Consider the following 17996-nt stretch of genomic DNA (forward strand, 5'->3'; position numbering starts at 1 on the left):
GAACTACTAAATGGTCTTCTTGGAGCTACCACATGTAGGGAGTTGTTTTCTTATCCCATGCTTCATACTTGATGAGTCTTATTTGTGTTTTTTTAAAGGCATGTCTTATCTATATGCAAGACTTGAGCATGTAGGGAGTTGTTTTCTTATTCCATGCTTCATACTTGACAAATCTTCTTTGTGTTGTCTTCAAGGCACATCTCATCTATATGCTAGAATTGAGCACTCATGGTTCTAGCATCTTATTGGTTTCTTTGTCCCATTGTAATCATTTCTTACTATAGTGTTTATTGATTATCAAGAGGGATGGTTAGAAATATGTATGCTACTCTATAAAGTATATTGTGGTTTCTCTCATGAGGATCCTCATTTATATTGTTTATGTAGCTTTACATTGTCTTGTTACCAACTAAGTATATGATCTTGTTTTATATTGTAAGCCCACAATCTCTTTTGTCAAGAGAAAAGCTTGCTAATGAGTTCCTAACCAAGGAAAATAGTGGAGCAATTCTCACTAAACCCTAATTGAGCATAATCAAAGCCATTTCCAATAAATTTGTGTTTGACTCATTGCGGAACCTTCTCCTTAGAGGATATTTGCACCCATGAATAATAGATATACATTGAAATACTCGAGATTGGCTAGGTGCCTTCATAAGGATTGATCCATCTGGATTGTTTATTTGATTGAATTATTTGGGCTTCCAAGAGGATATTTTTGTTATTAAGAAAAACCCTAGATTGTTCTATCACTTCTTAAAAGGAAGTCAAATTTTCAAAAACTTGTGGGATTGTAAGAAATTAACTAGATATCTTTGTAACTAATTTTTCTTTTGTACTCTTTGACATCAAATAAAGTGGGGTAAAACACATATACCTTGAGAACCCAATCCATTTGGCTCATGGCTTTAGTCTCCAACACATATTTTATTTCAATACCTTAGTATTTTAACCTCAAGTAGACTTGATTATAGTAGGTGACTTGGGCAATGTGTCCTTGAAATCAACCTCAATTAGGCTTGATTATAGGTGACATGCACAATCTATTTTTTAACTCTAGCCTAATTTGGGTTAATCAAAGTAATTTTAGCAAGCTTACATATGTGAGAAAAATGAAAAAGCTTAGCCTTACCAACATGGAATGCCAAAACGTGTGGAAGAATATGCACAAATGGCATGCTACAATCGGTTCCTAATTTCCATGAGTTTTGAGCTAGGTCATATGGTGCTCAACATTAAATTATTGTTCAATATAGTCACCTTTATAGGGCTAGGTGAATCACCAATAAATATTTAGATAATTAAGAAGAAGAATTTGGTTAAATTTTGTAAAATTTAATAAGAAGCAATGTTGTAGTATTGAATGACTACTTAATTTAAGCCTAATTTATTTGGTGACCATTTTCCACGAACTTTTGGAATTTTCCATAAAGTATATGTTCTTGATACATCTATTTGTAATTCCTGAGTTTGAAATGTGAGGAACAAAGATCCCTAGTTGTGTGGTCTAAAATTCCCTACCATGTTATATGGGAAACATGATTCCCTAGTTATATGACCTACAAATCCATAGTTTAAGCCATGGGGAATATAATTCCCTAGCTATATAACCTACAAATCCCTAGTTTAAGATGTGAGGAATAACATTCCCTAGTTATATATAAGAAATTCATACATACATGCCTAGGATTCCCTAGCATGGGATGTAGGGTAAGTAATTCCCTAGTTATACATAGGGAAACTATATATACATGCCTAGGAAAATTTAGAGAATTTCCTACATTCCAAGAGCTTTTCTATGTAGGAACTGTTCAAAAGCTCCTTGTGGGCTTGGAGGACTGATGGATCTTTGAAGCAAGGCCTCTAGGTCACGATGTTTTGAAATTTGCCTTGAAGCTAGATGAAGCATAGGTTCAAAAAGGACAAAAAATTGAAAGAGTCAGTATTTGCATCATGAACAGGGTATTGGACTACAACAATGGTGGGGGTCAAGCATTAGGTCATAAGTTCAAGTTTGGGAGATAGAGATTTGGTGGGTTGGTGTAGCTCAGGTAACCAATTGAGAATCATCAAACACTGAAATGGTTGTTTACTCATATATGTATTCCAAACATTATTAAGTCTCAAAGTAAAGAAGAAACCTTGGTGATTGATGGGGTTGGTTATTTTAATATAGAATGGCATATGAGTGTGGACTTAGAAAGTATCAAGTGTATGCTTGAAATATGCAATGGGATAAATGCAAAATATCATTATGTTTATTGCATGCAAAGTGTTGGCTCTAAATATTGGAGCAGCTTGCACCCCACAAGAAGAGTCCCAACTAGAGACTCTATAGATTTGAGTGAATTTAAAAACAAAGAAGACATATGGGCTCCCATTCTTTCAATTCTCTTAGAAATGTTCATATTTATACTTTACATGCAAAGATTAAAATAATTGGCAAACTTATCAAGTTAATCAATATCACTTTCAGGTTACGGTGGCCAAAAATCAAGTTTCCTTGTTATGTTGTTATCTCGACCAAGCAAAAAATGTGTTGAACGAAATGATGCTTACTTTTTGGTTAATTAATTATTTTATTTTATTATCTATTTCAGTTACAAGTATCAATTTGCAATGCTAGCATGCTCACGATTATCTTCTTGAACACCAAATATGAGGATATTGTTGATTCTAGAAAACCATACAACTTTCTCCAACAAGAAGTACCATTACAAAGTGATGCACATACTTATGGATGGAGGCTAATTTCAAATGTCTATAGGACAATAGATTCAATGATACTCAAGATAGATGGGTTGAATGTAAGTCTCTTTTCATATTTTTTATTTTTTAAGGAACCCTTTTTTAGTTTACCAACTCATTACATTTATTCTTATAGTGTCAGGATTACCCTAACTCATATATGTGGTTGATAAGGGAGCAGTGTATTGAGTTTATTTTGGATAGGGAAATCATACTAGTCGATCTCTCGACTCCTTTCCACATAAATATTCAACTAAGGGTAAGGGCAAGGACAACTGAAATGACAAGTTATATGCAAAGGCTAGTAAGGCGAACTCTAAAAGAAATGAATGCTAGCGCTTTCTCATATGAAGTTTGATCCATCTTCTCTTAAGCCTAAAAAGAGAAAAGAGTACATGTCAAAGTCAAATTCTTCCAACAACCAAAGAAAAAAGCCCATGTGAGGAGACTACAAACCTTTGTAGAAAGTGACGAAAAGTTACAATGCCAAAGAATGACAAGGTGCAAGAGACATAAGAAACATAGATGCAAACAGAAACTTAGAGGATGCTTTATTATTTTTACATCCTCGTATATTTTCACTTCAATTTTGTAATTCATGATATAATGAAAAACTTTTTATCATATGTAAATATAATAATTTTATTTTTCTAGATTCAAAAGGCAACTTAATTCACAATGGCTTATATATTTGTATTAAATGATGTATTTTTAATCATGTAAATCAACAAGATGAGATACTATAAAGTTTTCATATTTATGGCTTAAAACTTACAATTGTGGGAGCCAAACAACTCATATAAGAGAAAGAGCGTTCAACTCTTTTTCCAATTGTTTTACCATTGACTTTGAATTTATATCAAGGGAATGTATTATCTAGTAGCTCCAAGGTATCCCTTACATCCTTTAGACTTCAATTGAAAGTAACATTTACCTCATTTTCTTCTTCATGTGCTATAACTTACACCTTAAGTTTAAAAAGCATGCAATCTGTATCAAAATCCAAGGGAACCCAAATGCCTAGTTTAAGTTTGTATCTCCTATAATTAAAGCCCAAAGCAAGAGTTTTTCGTATGATGTTGCAAGACAAAGCCAAGGACTGGGAGCATACAGTACACCTCATGATATTGCCCTTATGGACATACTCTCTAGATTTTCAAGCCTTCCTATAATGTTGTCTAGTTTCTCATCTGTAAAATTTCTATTAAGCTAAGATACATTTGTCCTTTGTAAATGTGCTATTTTGAAGCACGCCACAAATATATGTAAGGTATTGTGAATGCTGAATTAACTTAGTTTTTTGGTTGATCTTTGTTATTTTTGAGCCTGAATGGTTGATTTTTTATGGATTTTGAGTGATGCTTGATTATTTTAAAAGTGTTTGAGAATATTTTGGATGAGATTGACTATGTTTTGGAAGCTCATGATGATTTTTACTAAAGATATGATACTCTGTGATGTTTTGATAGGTTCTGTTGAGGTTTTGATACCTTATGTTTAGCTTTTGTTTTGTTTTGATTTTCTTCTATATAAAGCACAGATTAATGATTGATGGAAGTTGAGGTCTTTTGAAAGCTCATTGAATGATTTTTCATAGTTTGTAATGGTTTTAGTATGAGTTATGTGATTTTGATATTTTCTGTTGACCTTTTGTAACCCTCTATTGAGCTTCTGTAACACCTCTGTTTCTGTCATATTCTGTTTTGTATGCTTTTGTAAGTGTTCTGTGGAATGTATGTGTGACTTTAGGAAAGTTTTCTAGCCTTGAAAAGGGATAGATATAAGTTCAAAAGAGCTCAAGAAAGCGGAAGTAGATGCTGAAGACTCGAGAATATTGGAGTAAAGTGACACTGATGAGCTGTGAGAAGTCACTGTAGTGGCAATGGTGACCTTTCATATTAGATACACTTTTTGGAAGGGGCATCCATAACCAAAGAAGAATTATGATAAGTGATTATTCAGCATTGTAGTGAGGAGATGATGTACTATTGATTGAGAGAGAGAGAGTCAAAGATAGCTAATTCTATGCAAAACAATGTATCCTTCTATGAGAGATTGTGAGAGAACACTATCATGATAATGAATATGAATACTATGTGATATTTTTCAATTCAAAGTGGTATTTAATTTGTGTTCTCTTTGTTAGTTGATGAATTCTATAAAGAATATGAAGAGAATGATCAATTTTGTTAAAGATGAAACAGTGGGAGATTTTTTCTATAATATTGCATGAAGATTTTTTGCTCGTGGTGTTCTTTTCCTTGTTGTGGTTCTTTAAAGAATGAAACAAAAGCTTTTTGATATTACAAGATAGATTTTCTTGCAGTAGAAACCATTTTTTCTTGGTCTCTCTTGGGGCTCCATGTCTTTAGTGCGCAGCCAAGGAAAACTGCAATCAACAAGTATCGAAAGAGACTAAAAATGAAGGAAATGGTATATTACCAAGAATAGAAGAATTCAATGGATGCTTGCAAAGTTTCTTTTACCACTGAAGAAATGGAGATTGTCATTGTCAAAGCCACTTTCCACAAGAAGTTTATCCCACAATGGCGAAAACATATTACCACCATGATGCATACTCTATGTGGTGGACTATTTTCTCTTTCTATTGAAGCAACATAGACGTACATCTTGGCAGTAAATTTTTTGGGAACAACTGAAATGCAGAAATAGAGAGAATGATCATCCATGGAAGATGCATTCATTGAGAAGTTTTCATATATCATCAAGTGGGAGATCGTAAAAAAGCTTTAGAAGTCATGATCAGTGGAGGTTTATAAAAACAAGAAAGAAAAGAGATTGCATTTGTTCATGGATGCTCAACAACAGGACACGTGGGACACATGGTGTACTAATAATCTTCTGTTTGTCCTATTAGCAACCCACCGAAAGTTGGTAGATAGAGTGTTCTTCACAACATACACTATTGAAACCATTAGAAGCTGGCATTACTATGATGATGGCATAAAAACAATCCTTAGAAGAATGAGTGTTGATACCTTTAGAACGGACTATCTCCCCCTCTATAGTGGTTTGAAAGCTGAATTCAGAGAACGTAGAGAAGAAGAAAGTAGAAGAAATGTTGGCCAGAGAGTTCCACAAAGACTAAATCTCCCTCTGATTCTATTCTGTTGAGTATTAACCAGCTGGTAGGACCCAAGCCCCTGATGAATGACGCAATCAAGAGGCAAGCACTAGAACAAGTCGTTCAGAGGTACGTGAGAAGAGAGAAAGCAAAAATCAAGGCTAAGAACAAGCTTGCAAACAGAAGTCTCCTTTGACGCCCTAAAAGCACTCTTTACAAAAGTTCCCATGGCAACTCAAGGTCCCCTTCCTAGTCAAATCCATCCTAGAAATATTGATGACAGACCAGCAAATGTAGTCTCATTGCCCATTTTTAAGGGAGAGTACAATAAATATCTTGATCTTCATGTAGCAGAGTTTATGGTAGCATGCATGGCTAACAATGTCAGAACCCCCAAGCATTGGTTAGCAATATTTCCCACCACTTTCAAAGACGTGGCGTTTTAGTGGTATGAGAGACAAGCAGCATGAATTTTTGGCACATGGGACGACACGAAGTTATCATTCCTTACTAAATTCAAGTGTGAAGGCTATTAAGAGCGGATGTGAGAGGAATTCATGAACCTAGGTCAATCCTCTTAAGAAAGAGTAGATGCTTATGTCTCACAAATGGAATCCATCTTGAAGAGATGGACCAACCATCATTTGGATGAAGGCATCTAGAAGGGAGTGTTCCTTAGATGCCTATAACCAGAAGTTCACAAGTTCGTAGAATTGAGAAGACTAGTTAATCTGCAAGAAGCTGTAGTGGAAGGTGCAAGACTGTATGACAAAGTTGAATCAAGGTTGTCAATGACCTCCGGAAGAGGAGTCTTACATCCTCCCATGCCAAGAATGGTATACCCACCAAATGCAGTCCCATGGACAGTTTCCTATCCCTACCCTTAGATGCAAACAATGCTGCAATACAATGCACCTAATCTACAGTGGCTACAAACGACAATGCCTCAAATGATGGTTCAACCACAACAACAGTTGTCTCAAACAGTTCCTCCAATGGCGACTCAACAGCATTGGAATCCTACCCACTAGAATCAATAACCCCAAGTTTCAACAATAGCTCTAAATCAAAACCAGAATAGAGGATCCTTTGGATCAAACCAACCAATGTATGCAGCAATCATAGAAGCTTTCCAAAACCCTACTACAAGTACTCCAGGAGGTGAAAATTTGAAGGATTACCTATCCAACTCAGTCGCAAGTATCAAGAAAGAGCTTATGGATGTGATTACAAAATAGCTAACAGATGTTGAAGATGAATATCACCAATATATCCACTCGTGCGAGAGGTGGGAGAGATGTGATACATTCTAATACATAGTGCTAAAAGTGCCATCAAGTGGGACATTTAGCCACTAAATATACCCAAAAATCAACCATTCCTGGAGCCTTTTGTTCATATTGTTTGAGGAAGAATCATACAGAGGATATCTACTCTCTAAAAGAGATGCATGAAAAAAGAAAGAAAGATGAAGATGCAAGATTCAACTTGCTGGAATCCAAAATGGCAATGTAGAATATTGGACCAAAGCCTAGGGAGTTTAGTCTTAATTTTTGTCCAAGGAGGTTTCCCTCTCAGAGTTACAAAGGACAACATTCTAGTGGTGGTCAGAGATTAGAAGTGGAGTGTTATAGATGTGGAAAAAAGGGTCATATCTCATCAAACTGTCCAAACCCTAGAAGGTATGTGGATTACAAGCCCTTATGCAGTCGATACAAAGAAGAAAGCCACACTGCAAAAGATTGTCCAAGTCCACCTCTTGTGAAATCTACTTCTGATACCCAACAAAAGACTCAATAATCTGCTTTCAATTTGGTGGAATTGGAAGTAGCCGCAATAACGCGGACAAAGAAAGGAGAACATGTAGTTTCAAAAGAGAACGTTCCCTCTACCAAGATTATGAAGTTCAACCTTCCTCAGGAAAAGCAGAACAATACACTCCAAAATAATATACAGAGTACTACATAGCCATAGAGAGCCATAGAGATAGTAGCAAAGGTAGGACTAGAGGTCTAGGAAATAGAGGATGCCAAAGTATCTCCTCATGGAGAAGAATCACAGATGTTGCCATTCCTAGAAGAAAAAGAAAAGATAAAAGTGGGTGTGGACCTGTTCCCCAGCCGATTGGAAAAGTCTGTGGATCCTATTAAAGAGTATGATTTGGTCAAAGAACCTAGACACTTTTAAACCAAACTTAACATTCCAACAGTTGATGTTGTCTCCTAGCTATCAAAAGAAATTCGAAAGCATACTAACTAGAAGAAGAGGCTTGAGAATTGTTCCCTCCATGTTGACCAAGTTCAACAAAGCCTCAAAACCTGTGAAGAAAGTAGATATGGCTAATACATTCCTGGATCTTGGAACCCTAGAGCTTGGCGTATGGATTGAAGGATGCTTTATTACAAATGCATTGATTGATGGAGCCTCGTCAGTAAACATAATGACAGATGTGACAATGAAGGATCTAGGCTTGCAAGGAATGCAACCTACATAGTGACCTATCAGGTTGGTATACCAAAGCAGAATCAAACCATTGGGCATTCTCCCATACATAAAGACAACCCTTGTAGGAAGGGACTATTGGCTGACATATCTAGTAGTCAAACCAAATTCTTATGGGACCTTATACCCTCTGCTATTGGAAAGACCTTGGCTTTTTAAAGCAAGACCAAGGATAGACTAGTTCAAAGGAACCCTAAGCCTTGGTAGAGGACCCAACAAAGTGGCATTGAAGTTGTATGGATGGCAAAAAGAAAATGGATCCATGTCTATCAAAGTTGTAACCGACTCCTCTAATGAAGTAACAGATAGTACATCAGGAGACGAAGAGGCTGTCAAACATATCTTTCCCAAGAAAATAGAGGCACAGTCTCTAATAGTGGGCACTATAAGCCAATTACCAAAAGAAGAAAAGTCCTTGTCCATGGGAGAATACCTCTTGTATGAACCCAAATTAACTTCTGAAATCACCTTGACAGCAAAATAGAAGCATGGATGTATTTTTCTCCCCGTTACATGGCAGTTGCAGAGATAGAGTCAGAGACATAGATAGGAGTAGAGACAAACAGAGACATAAAGACAGAAGCAGAAATAGAAAACATAATAGAGAGCTTGTTCTTCTCTTATAGAGTCTCCACATAGGTTGAAGTAGATCTGAAAAGTATGAAGGTGATAATGCAGAAGAAGATCATAAAAGCGAGCTAGAATGATCTATCCTACTCATAGAAGGCGGAGATTAGGAAAAAGTTATTGAAGCCTCAAAAGCAAAAGATTCCTTTCTGTTTGACAGAATGATTATGGTACCCTTTGGACTGATCAATGAATCATGTCATGAGCAAAGCCTTTATAAGAAATGGATTAAGAAGAATAGGCCTTCCTTTAGAAGTGGCTCTTGTCATCCAAAGTTACCCTTTCTTAAAGAATATAATAACGATGTACCTTACCAACAACCCCAAGTTCGGTAGCTCAAACAAAATGCAGAAAGTTCTTGTTATGTGTCAGTTCTTGGATGTATCCTAAGAAGACAAATTCTTGAGCCAAGAAGTAACTCATCCCCAATCCAAACCTGAAACCTCAATGATACCCTTTCCGTCTCCGAAAGAGCGAGCTAAGCCTCCATTAAAAGAAGACAGTAGTTCCAATGTAACATTAGAAGAGGAGACCACTCCCTTGAAGGAGTCAAATCTCTATCAAAAAGTAGTCCATGGGACATTTATTCGCAAAGTGGGAGGTGAAATGCAATTAATGCTCGTGGATGTTGATGGTACTGAATGTCACCTGAAGGTGGGTCTAAATCTTCCCGAAGAAAAACTACTAGTCATGCGAGACCTACTAAATGAGAACTTAGACGTGTTTGCATGGTTGTACAAAGATCTAAAGGGGATTGATCCCATAGTATGCCAACACCACATCAACCTAGAGCCTAATGCAAAATCTGTGAGGCAATGACAGAGGCGTATAAATCCAAATTACTCTACCCTAGTGAAGGTCGAATTATTGAAGATCTTTGAAGTTGAGTTCATTTATCCAGTGGCAAATATTGAATGGGTTTTGCCCATTGTGATAGTGCCCAAGAAGAATGGAAAACTTCGAATATGTGTGGACTTCCAAAAGTTGAATTCCAAGACAAAGAAGGATCATTTCCCTATCCCTTTCACAGACCAACTATTCAACACAGTGGGGCAGGTCATGAGCTCTATTCCCTCTTGGATGGATTCAGCATGTATATAACCAAAGTTCAAATCGTAGAAGAGGACCAATCCAAAACAACCTTCACAACCGAATGGAGAACCTATGCTTATAGAGTGATGTTGTTTGGGCTCTGTAACGCTCTTGCTACTTTTCAATGAGTGATGATGGTTTCCTTCCGAAACCATCTACATGATTTCATTGAGGTGTACGTAGATGACTTCTGTGTCTATAGCCTAATCGGTGAGCATTGGGGACACTTAGATCAGTGTTTTGACATATGTCGAGAGTATGGGATTTCTCTCAACCCCAACAAATGTGTCTTTGGTGTCTCATCAAGAGTTCTTCTAGGCCACATTGTCTCTACACAAGGAATAGCAACAGATCCTACTAAGATTGAGAAAATTGCCGCCTTGACAATCCCAACCAACCTTAAGTAATTGAGGGGATTTCTTGGCCATGTGGGCTATTATAGAAGATTCATTGCACACTTTGCGGCAAAGGCAGCCTCTTTGCATAAACTCTTGAGAAAAGATGTTGAGTTTACATGGACCAACGATTGTGATGAAGCGTTCAACACCCTGAAGTAGTGTTTGATTGAAGCATCCATCCTGCAACCTCTTGATTGGATGAAGGAGTTCCATATGCACACTAATGCATCAGTTGAAGGCCTAGGTGCAGTCTTATGCCAAAAGAACCCCTCTAAGTTAGACCAACCAATCTATTATGCAAGCTGGAAAGTAACCGATAGAGAGCGAAACTACATAGTGACGGAGCTTGAGTGTCTAGCAATGGTGTTTACTTTGGAGAAGTTCCAACATTATTTACTGTCGACGCATTTCAAATTCTATGTGCCATGAAGCCCTATCCTTCTTGATAAACAAGGCCGATGTGAAGGGAAAAATGATGAGATGGCTCCTTTTTTTTCAAGAGTTTGACTTTGAAGTGGTTACCAAACCCATCCGCTCTCATGTCCTGGCTGATCATCTATCGCAAATCCCTCAATGCAATAAAGAAAAAGAGCAAGATGATTTAGATTTTCTTGATCCTTCTTTGTTTCTAATTGAAATCGTTATTCCATGGTATGTAGACATAGCCAACCTCCTGGCAACCCAATAGTATCCCCCGGGTATCTCCAGAGCCATGAGAAGAAGAAGCTTCTGTTGGAATTAGCCCCTTACACCTTGTTAGGAGGAGCTCTGTACAAGAAAGGCAAGGACAAAGTCTTGCGAAGATGCGTGGTAGGAAAAGAGATTGGAACTATTCTTAAAGTATGTCATGATGAGTTGTGTGGTGGACACTTTGTAGGAGAGGTGATAGCTAGAAAGGCCTTACCTATAGGTTATTGGTGGCCGAATCTCCATAAGGATGCCTATGATTACTGCAAACGGTGTGATGCCTGTTAGTGAATGGGAAAGCCTACCAAATCTAGTATTATGCCCCCGCAGCCCATTCTTCCCCTAAAGCTGTTCGAGAAGTGGGGAATTAATTTCATGGGCCCCATTGATCCACCAACCAGAAGGAAGCAGAATAGATACATTTTGGTTTGTATAGACTACATAACCAAGTGGTGTGAAGCTAAAGCTCTGAAGAGGGACTATGGTAATAGTGTGGCCTTGTTCCCATAGGAGAACATGATTACATGTTTTGGCAATTCCCTAGAGCTTGTCAGTGAGTGAGGTATCCACTTCCTTAACAAGATCATGGAAGAGTTAATAGAACTATACAAGATCAGTCATCATCGTAAGTCCACACCCTATTACCCCCCCAGAGCCAATGGCCAAGTCAAAGTTACCAATCGCATCCTCTGCTCAATTTTGACAAGAACAATAGCCACACATCATTTTGATTAGGATGATCAACTTATAGAGGCTCTTTGGGAATACAGGACCTCCCATAAGGTGGCTTCATGACAAACTCCTTTCCAATTGGTGTATGGAACAAAAGCTGTCTTTCTTGTCGAGCTTGAGCTACCCTCTTTGCATATGGCCATTAACGAACGCTTGGGAGATGATGAGTCCTTGTAATGCCATCTCTTGCACTTGGAGTGTCTCGGTGAGATTTGCAGGATGGCCCTACAGTGCATGGAAGCCATACAAGCTCGTAGAAAGGTCTATCATGACAACTTCATTAAGCAGGAGTTCAAGGAAGGAGACTTAGTCCTTGCTTATGATTCCCGATTTGGAAAGTTTCCATGCAAGTTTCAACAATGTTGGATGGGTCCTTATAAGGTACTTGCCATCAATCCTAACGACTTAATCCAAGTCCAGATAGTCGATGCTTTCGATGATCCCTTCATGATTAATGGCTATTGCCTCGAGAAGTATTACCCCCCCTAGGGATCCTGACAATCGCCATCAATAGCTTACTCATTCTTTGTATGAAGGTTGTTACGCCTTTACCTAATGCTCTTGATAATCCTCTTGCTGATCCAAATGATATGGTTTCATTTTGATAGCCCCTCGTAGCCACCTACCCCTGCTCCTTGGGAATACAGGACCTCCCATAAGGTGGCTTCATGACAAACTCCTTTCCAGTTGGTGTATGGAACAAAAGCTGTCTTTCTTGTTGAGCTTGAGCTACCCTCTTTGTATATGGCCATTAACGAACGCTTGGGAGATGATGAGTCCCTGTAATGCCATCTCTTGCACTTGGAGTGTCTCGGTGAGATTTGCAAGATGGCCCTACAGTGCATGGAAGCCACACAAGCTCGTAGAAAGGTCTATCATGACAACTTCATTAAGCAGGAGTTCAAGGAAGGAGACTTAGTCCTTGCTTATGATTCCCGATTTGGAAAGTTTCCATGCAAGTTTCAACAATGTTGGATGGGTCCTTATAAGGTACTTGCCATCAATCCTAACAACTTAATCCAAGTCCAGATAGTCGATGCTTTGGATAATCCCTTCATGATTAATGGCTATTGCCTCGAGAAGTATTACCCCCCCTAGGGATCCTGACAATCACCATCAATAGCTTACTCATTCTTTGTATGAAGGTTGTTACGCCTTTACCTAATGCTCTTGATAATCCTCTTGCTGATCCGAATGATATGGTTTCATTCTGATAGCCCCTCGTAGCCACCTACCCCTGCTCCTTGGCTTCCTTTTCATCCAATGCAGCAGAGGTGGCGAGGATGGTTCTGATACATAGCATTCCTGTCATTCGATGCTTCAAATACAATAAGAAAGAAAGAAAAAAGAATAAATAAAAAAATATATCGGTCATGGGGGAAAATGACTTCAGTCTTTGTCATGCCGACTTATTCTTCGAAAAAAGGTGGAAACATTCTCATTCACGAGTAGAGCAAAATAAAAGAAATAAAAATAAAAATAAACTGTTATAGGAGAAAAGGAAGCAATTCCCTGTCATATCAGGCCTCATTCCAAGAAAATGTGGTAAACACACTTGGGCAGGAAGCTAGCTATGAAAAATGTGGTAACACCCAGGAATCCAGATAGCTGATTCTTCAAGTTGAAATCTCCAGGATTCAGTTTTGAAGCCACATCCCTTGGTGCACTGTATCCTATTCCCCTACAACATCTGTGATTCTTTCCTTCCAAACATACGCAAGTTCCCTTCCTTCCAACCAAAGTTCTTGATTTGTTGGATACCTCACTTGGTATGCCTTGTCATCAGTAGACATGTGCGATGCCATCAACCAGACAATACATGAATCTTCATCAACAAATATTGAGTGTCGTGAGCTTTCATCCTAACAACCGAATGGGGATATGAGTATGGGCTGCCCTCTGTATCTATCAAATGAGAGTGAGACACAGAGGGTGGAGTGAGTGACCAGTCCTCTTTCCTTTCAAATCCAATAGAGAGGTGAGATATGTGGAATGGAGTGTTGCACGCACGAGTTGGGCCTCTCAATGCACAAAGCATAATTTGTTCCTATGCACTACACTATAAGGCTCCTTGGCCTTCCTTCCTCCTTTTTTGCACTATATGCTGACACATGGCGAGATGCACATTTGCACCATCAATTGAGCACAAGGCATACAACTACGCACAAGTGACAAGGAGGATTACATCAATGGAATGAGAGAAATGGGTTGCCCTCCTATATCTATCAATAGAGTGTGAAACAAAGGGTGGGTAGAGTATGACTAGTGTGTCCTCAATCAATTCTTGAGAAGTGAGGTTGAGGGACATTACAACAATTGGAGTCATGTATGTTTCCTTTTCCCTATGCACACAAGGGATGGGTCTCTGCCACCATCACAGGACACGTCACTTTGTTCTGTGCACTGCACTATCAGGTTCCTTGGCTTGCCTTCTTGCACCTATGCTAGACGAGTTGGAACGCACTATTGAACCATTAATCATGCACATTGTCATACTCCCTCTAAATCATTTCCCTCTTGTTCCATTCTAAATTGGGTGTGAGTTATGGGTTCCCATGATTATTCATTGAGCAATGTGAGAGATGGCGCGAGCGAGTGTTCTTTCATCTTCCTCCATGAGCGACAGTGAGCTGAATGTTAAATCCTTCATCATCATTGACGGACTTCACCAACATAGCTACCTCCCTAGATGCTACTGCATGGTCCTTGCCACGTTGAATGTGTACTATAAACACGCTCTAGTACCTTTTGCAGATGATTGTGATGCCGCGCGTGCCATCAACAATCACCGTCGACTATCTGCAAAATCGGGCCAAGTATTTTTAACCCTATTCCTTTTTATGTTTTCAATTGATGGTCATGTTTTAACTATGTGGACGTCGCCGTCCAATCGAATGTCAAGTCCTAGGTCCCTGTTTATTTGTACACCCTACCCGATAAGGTCTTAAGGGTGGAGACGCGTCCCTACGTGCCCTCCTACATTCCTTTATGCATATGCACTATCTGATCATGCATATATGCCATGTCTTGATTCTACCCTGATGGGGTCCCTTTCACACCCACCCGTTCTATTTTTCCCTGTCCTTGAGGTTGTTCATGTGCCATTGTGCTTTGTTGGTCCTTTACCCATGTGAATGCATCCTACGTTCACTGGAACCTACATCTAACCTTATATCCTTGTTTGTCCCTTTGAATGGTACAGTTTTCCTTTTTACCACCCCTTGTTTCGGCAAACAGTTCAAAAGTTGTTAATTTTTGGAAAATTTTCCACAAAATTGATGTGTTTCTATGCAAACACACATTTTTCACTTCAAACTAGCAATCTGATGTCATAATCCTGCCCTACCCCTTCCTCTTGACATTTTTCTTTCTTACCGCCCATCATTCCAATGTATGCTTTGTCTATTATTAATGATTGTGTATTTTCGAGCATATTTTCTATATGTTTTTTATGTTTTATATGTGAACACCCCTTGTTTGCATTGGAACTATGTTTTGACGTGATATCCCGTCCGGCTCATCTAGCTGAACATTTTTCCTTTTTTCTGAACCTCATTCCACTAGATGGATTTTCAAGTATTAATTTTTGTGTGTTTTGCGTGTCTTGTTTTTCTTATTTCGCGTGTGAATGTCTATGTTTTCAGTTTTTTATGCATGTCTATGTGTCCGTGACATCGTCCTTCATTCGCATGCCGGATGTGAGGGCGAATGCCCTATCCTTTTTATTTAAAAATTAACTTTTAAAAAAAACACCCCTTTCCCCCTACCCCTACCCATTCCCATTCCCACCCCCTCTCTCTTTCTCCTTTCTTTTTTCTTATTTTAAACGAGAAAAATCAACCAATTTTTTTAAAAAAAACAATAATCCCCCCTCTCCCACTCGTAACCACCCCTCATCCCTTCCCTCCTCTCTCTCCTCTCTCTTCTTCTTTCTTCTCTCCCTCTCTCTTTCTCTCTCTTTCCCTCTTTCTCTCTCCTTGACACCCCTTCCCTCTTTCTCCCTCTTTCTCTCACCTTCCCCTCTCTCTTTGTAGCCCCCCTCACCCTCTCTCCCCCATTGCCCTTCCCTTCAACGATTGCCTACGCCTGCCACCTCAGCTGCCTCCACTCCCTCTTGCGCCATCCACTGGCCCGCTCGCCCACCTTGTGTCACCTGGTGCGCCGCCTGCCCTACTATTGAGCCCCGACCTTTGACTTGCCCGCCGCCCCTCCTCTCCACCACCACCACTCCTCTTCCAGCCCCCACCACCCCTTAACACCTCTTCCTAAGCCCCCCTTCTCCCCCCACGCACTATAACCCTCTTTTTTCCCTCTCTAATGCCCTTTCCCACCCTTCCCCCGTAACCTCACAAAACCCCCCCTCTTCTCTAGACCCCCTTTCCCACCATTCCCCCAACCCGCAATAGCCCCGCAGCTGGCCTTCCTTCAAATCAAAGCAATTTCCACAACACCGCTTGCAGGTGTTAGTCGTACGCGTGTGTGGAGGTCCTCATACCACATCTTCGGGAGATGTTCGCAAGTGTTCACATGCAAGGATGCGCACTTGGCCTTGTCCATGAGGTGGTGCGTCCTTGTCCGTTCACACATGCACCTACTCACACGCAGCTGGGTACTAAAATTTTTATTTAAAAATTGTCAAAAACACATAAAAACCATTAAAATTTCTTTAAAATTTACATAAAAATAGAAAAACAAATCTCCATCAAATTGGAAATTTTTCAAAATCTTTTTTCAAAATGAAATGCTGAAAACCAATTTCTAAAAATTCAAAAACTCAAAAATTTCTTTCAAATATATTTAAAAATAAAAAAATTATTAAAAATCCATAAGAATCAAAAATTAATTCCATTTTTAAAAAAGAAAAATTCCAACCCTTTTCTCATGTTGGTGAATGATAAATTGATATTCAATTCCTAAATTTATCACTTGATGATTTTTGTTCATTGAAAATCATTTTCAAATGCCAAAATACTTGAAAATTTGCCATTTTTTTAAATGACTGGTAAATTCCCAAAGAAATGAAAATTCTTTTTTTAAAATGTTTTCCATCTTTGAAGTTGTTTCAATCACAATTTGATTTTTTTTTTAAAACAAGCCATTTAAAAAAAACCAAAACAACATAAATATTTAAATACATTCGCAAACTCCACAAAATAATTTTTCACCAACATATTTGAAAAAGAAAACAAAAAAAAACCAATGAACAACTTCCACAAAAAAAAAACACACCTGATTTATCCCCAAGGCCAAATTTTATTTTTCCATTTTCCTTTCTTTTCTATTTTTCTATTCTCCCTTGTGGTGTTAGTATTGGTTTCTTTTGTATTTGACAGGAGGTTCACAATTTCCTAGTCGCCTTGCTATTGTCACCTATGGATCTTTCTGTTTCTTGGCATTGAGTGGACGAAGGATTTTTGTGTATCAGACCGTGCAAGTGCCCACATACCGTTAGGTTATTTCTTCTCCTCTTTTCCTCCTTTACATGCACATCAATACCACACAAGTAATTATAAAAAAAAATCACTCGACTATTGCACCCACAAAATTAACACACTGTACTTTCTTAAATTTGTAATTAAAATGAACCCGACTGTTAATTATAAAAGAAACCCCCGTCATTGTATGCACACTTTGGCACCATAACCCACCTAATTTCTAAAATTCATCCACAGTGCACGTGCACACGTGCTATTCAGACACAATTAATATTTGTAATTAAAAACGAACCTCCCAAAGTCACGCGTGCATGCACTTTACACCAAAGATCATGTAATTTTTAAAAATGAAATGCATTAGTAGAGACCCTCATCCAATCCAGTCAAAATGAGTAGGAAGGACTATGCAAACAACTCACCTTGTATTAATGAATTAATTTAATAATCAAACGAGCTTGACTGATCATATAACAAATGAATTCGATAGCGATTACCTACTCACTTCATTGCACCTTAGGTATATACCAAAGTTTACGTGATTGGGATTTCTTAATCAGAGGTGTCAGTAGTATTGGTCTAATTATTTTGATGGTTCGAATCTATGATTCTGTTTTGAGTCTAGTCATTGTTTGGGATACAGTGTGATTGACTTTTTGTTCTTTTGGAGTGCTTGATTACGGGGTTTCCGGG

This window comes from Lygodium microphyllum, chromosome 5, assembly GCF_053477565.2.
Source record: "Lygodium microphyllum isolate KBCC chromosome 5, Lygodium_microphyllum_v1.1.10, whole genome shotgun sequence".
In the NCBI taxonomy this organism is placed as follows: domain Eukaryota; kingdom Viridiplantae; phylum Streptophyta; class Polypodiopsida; order Schizaeales; family Lygodiaceae; genus Lygodium; species Lygodium microphyllum.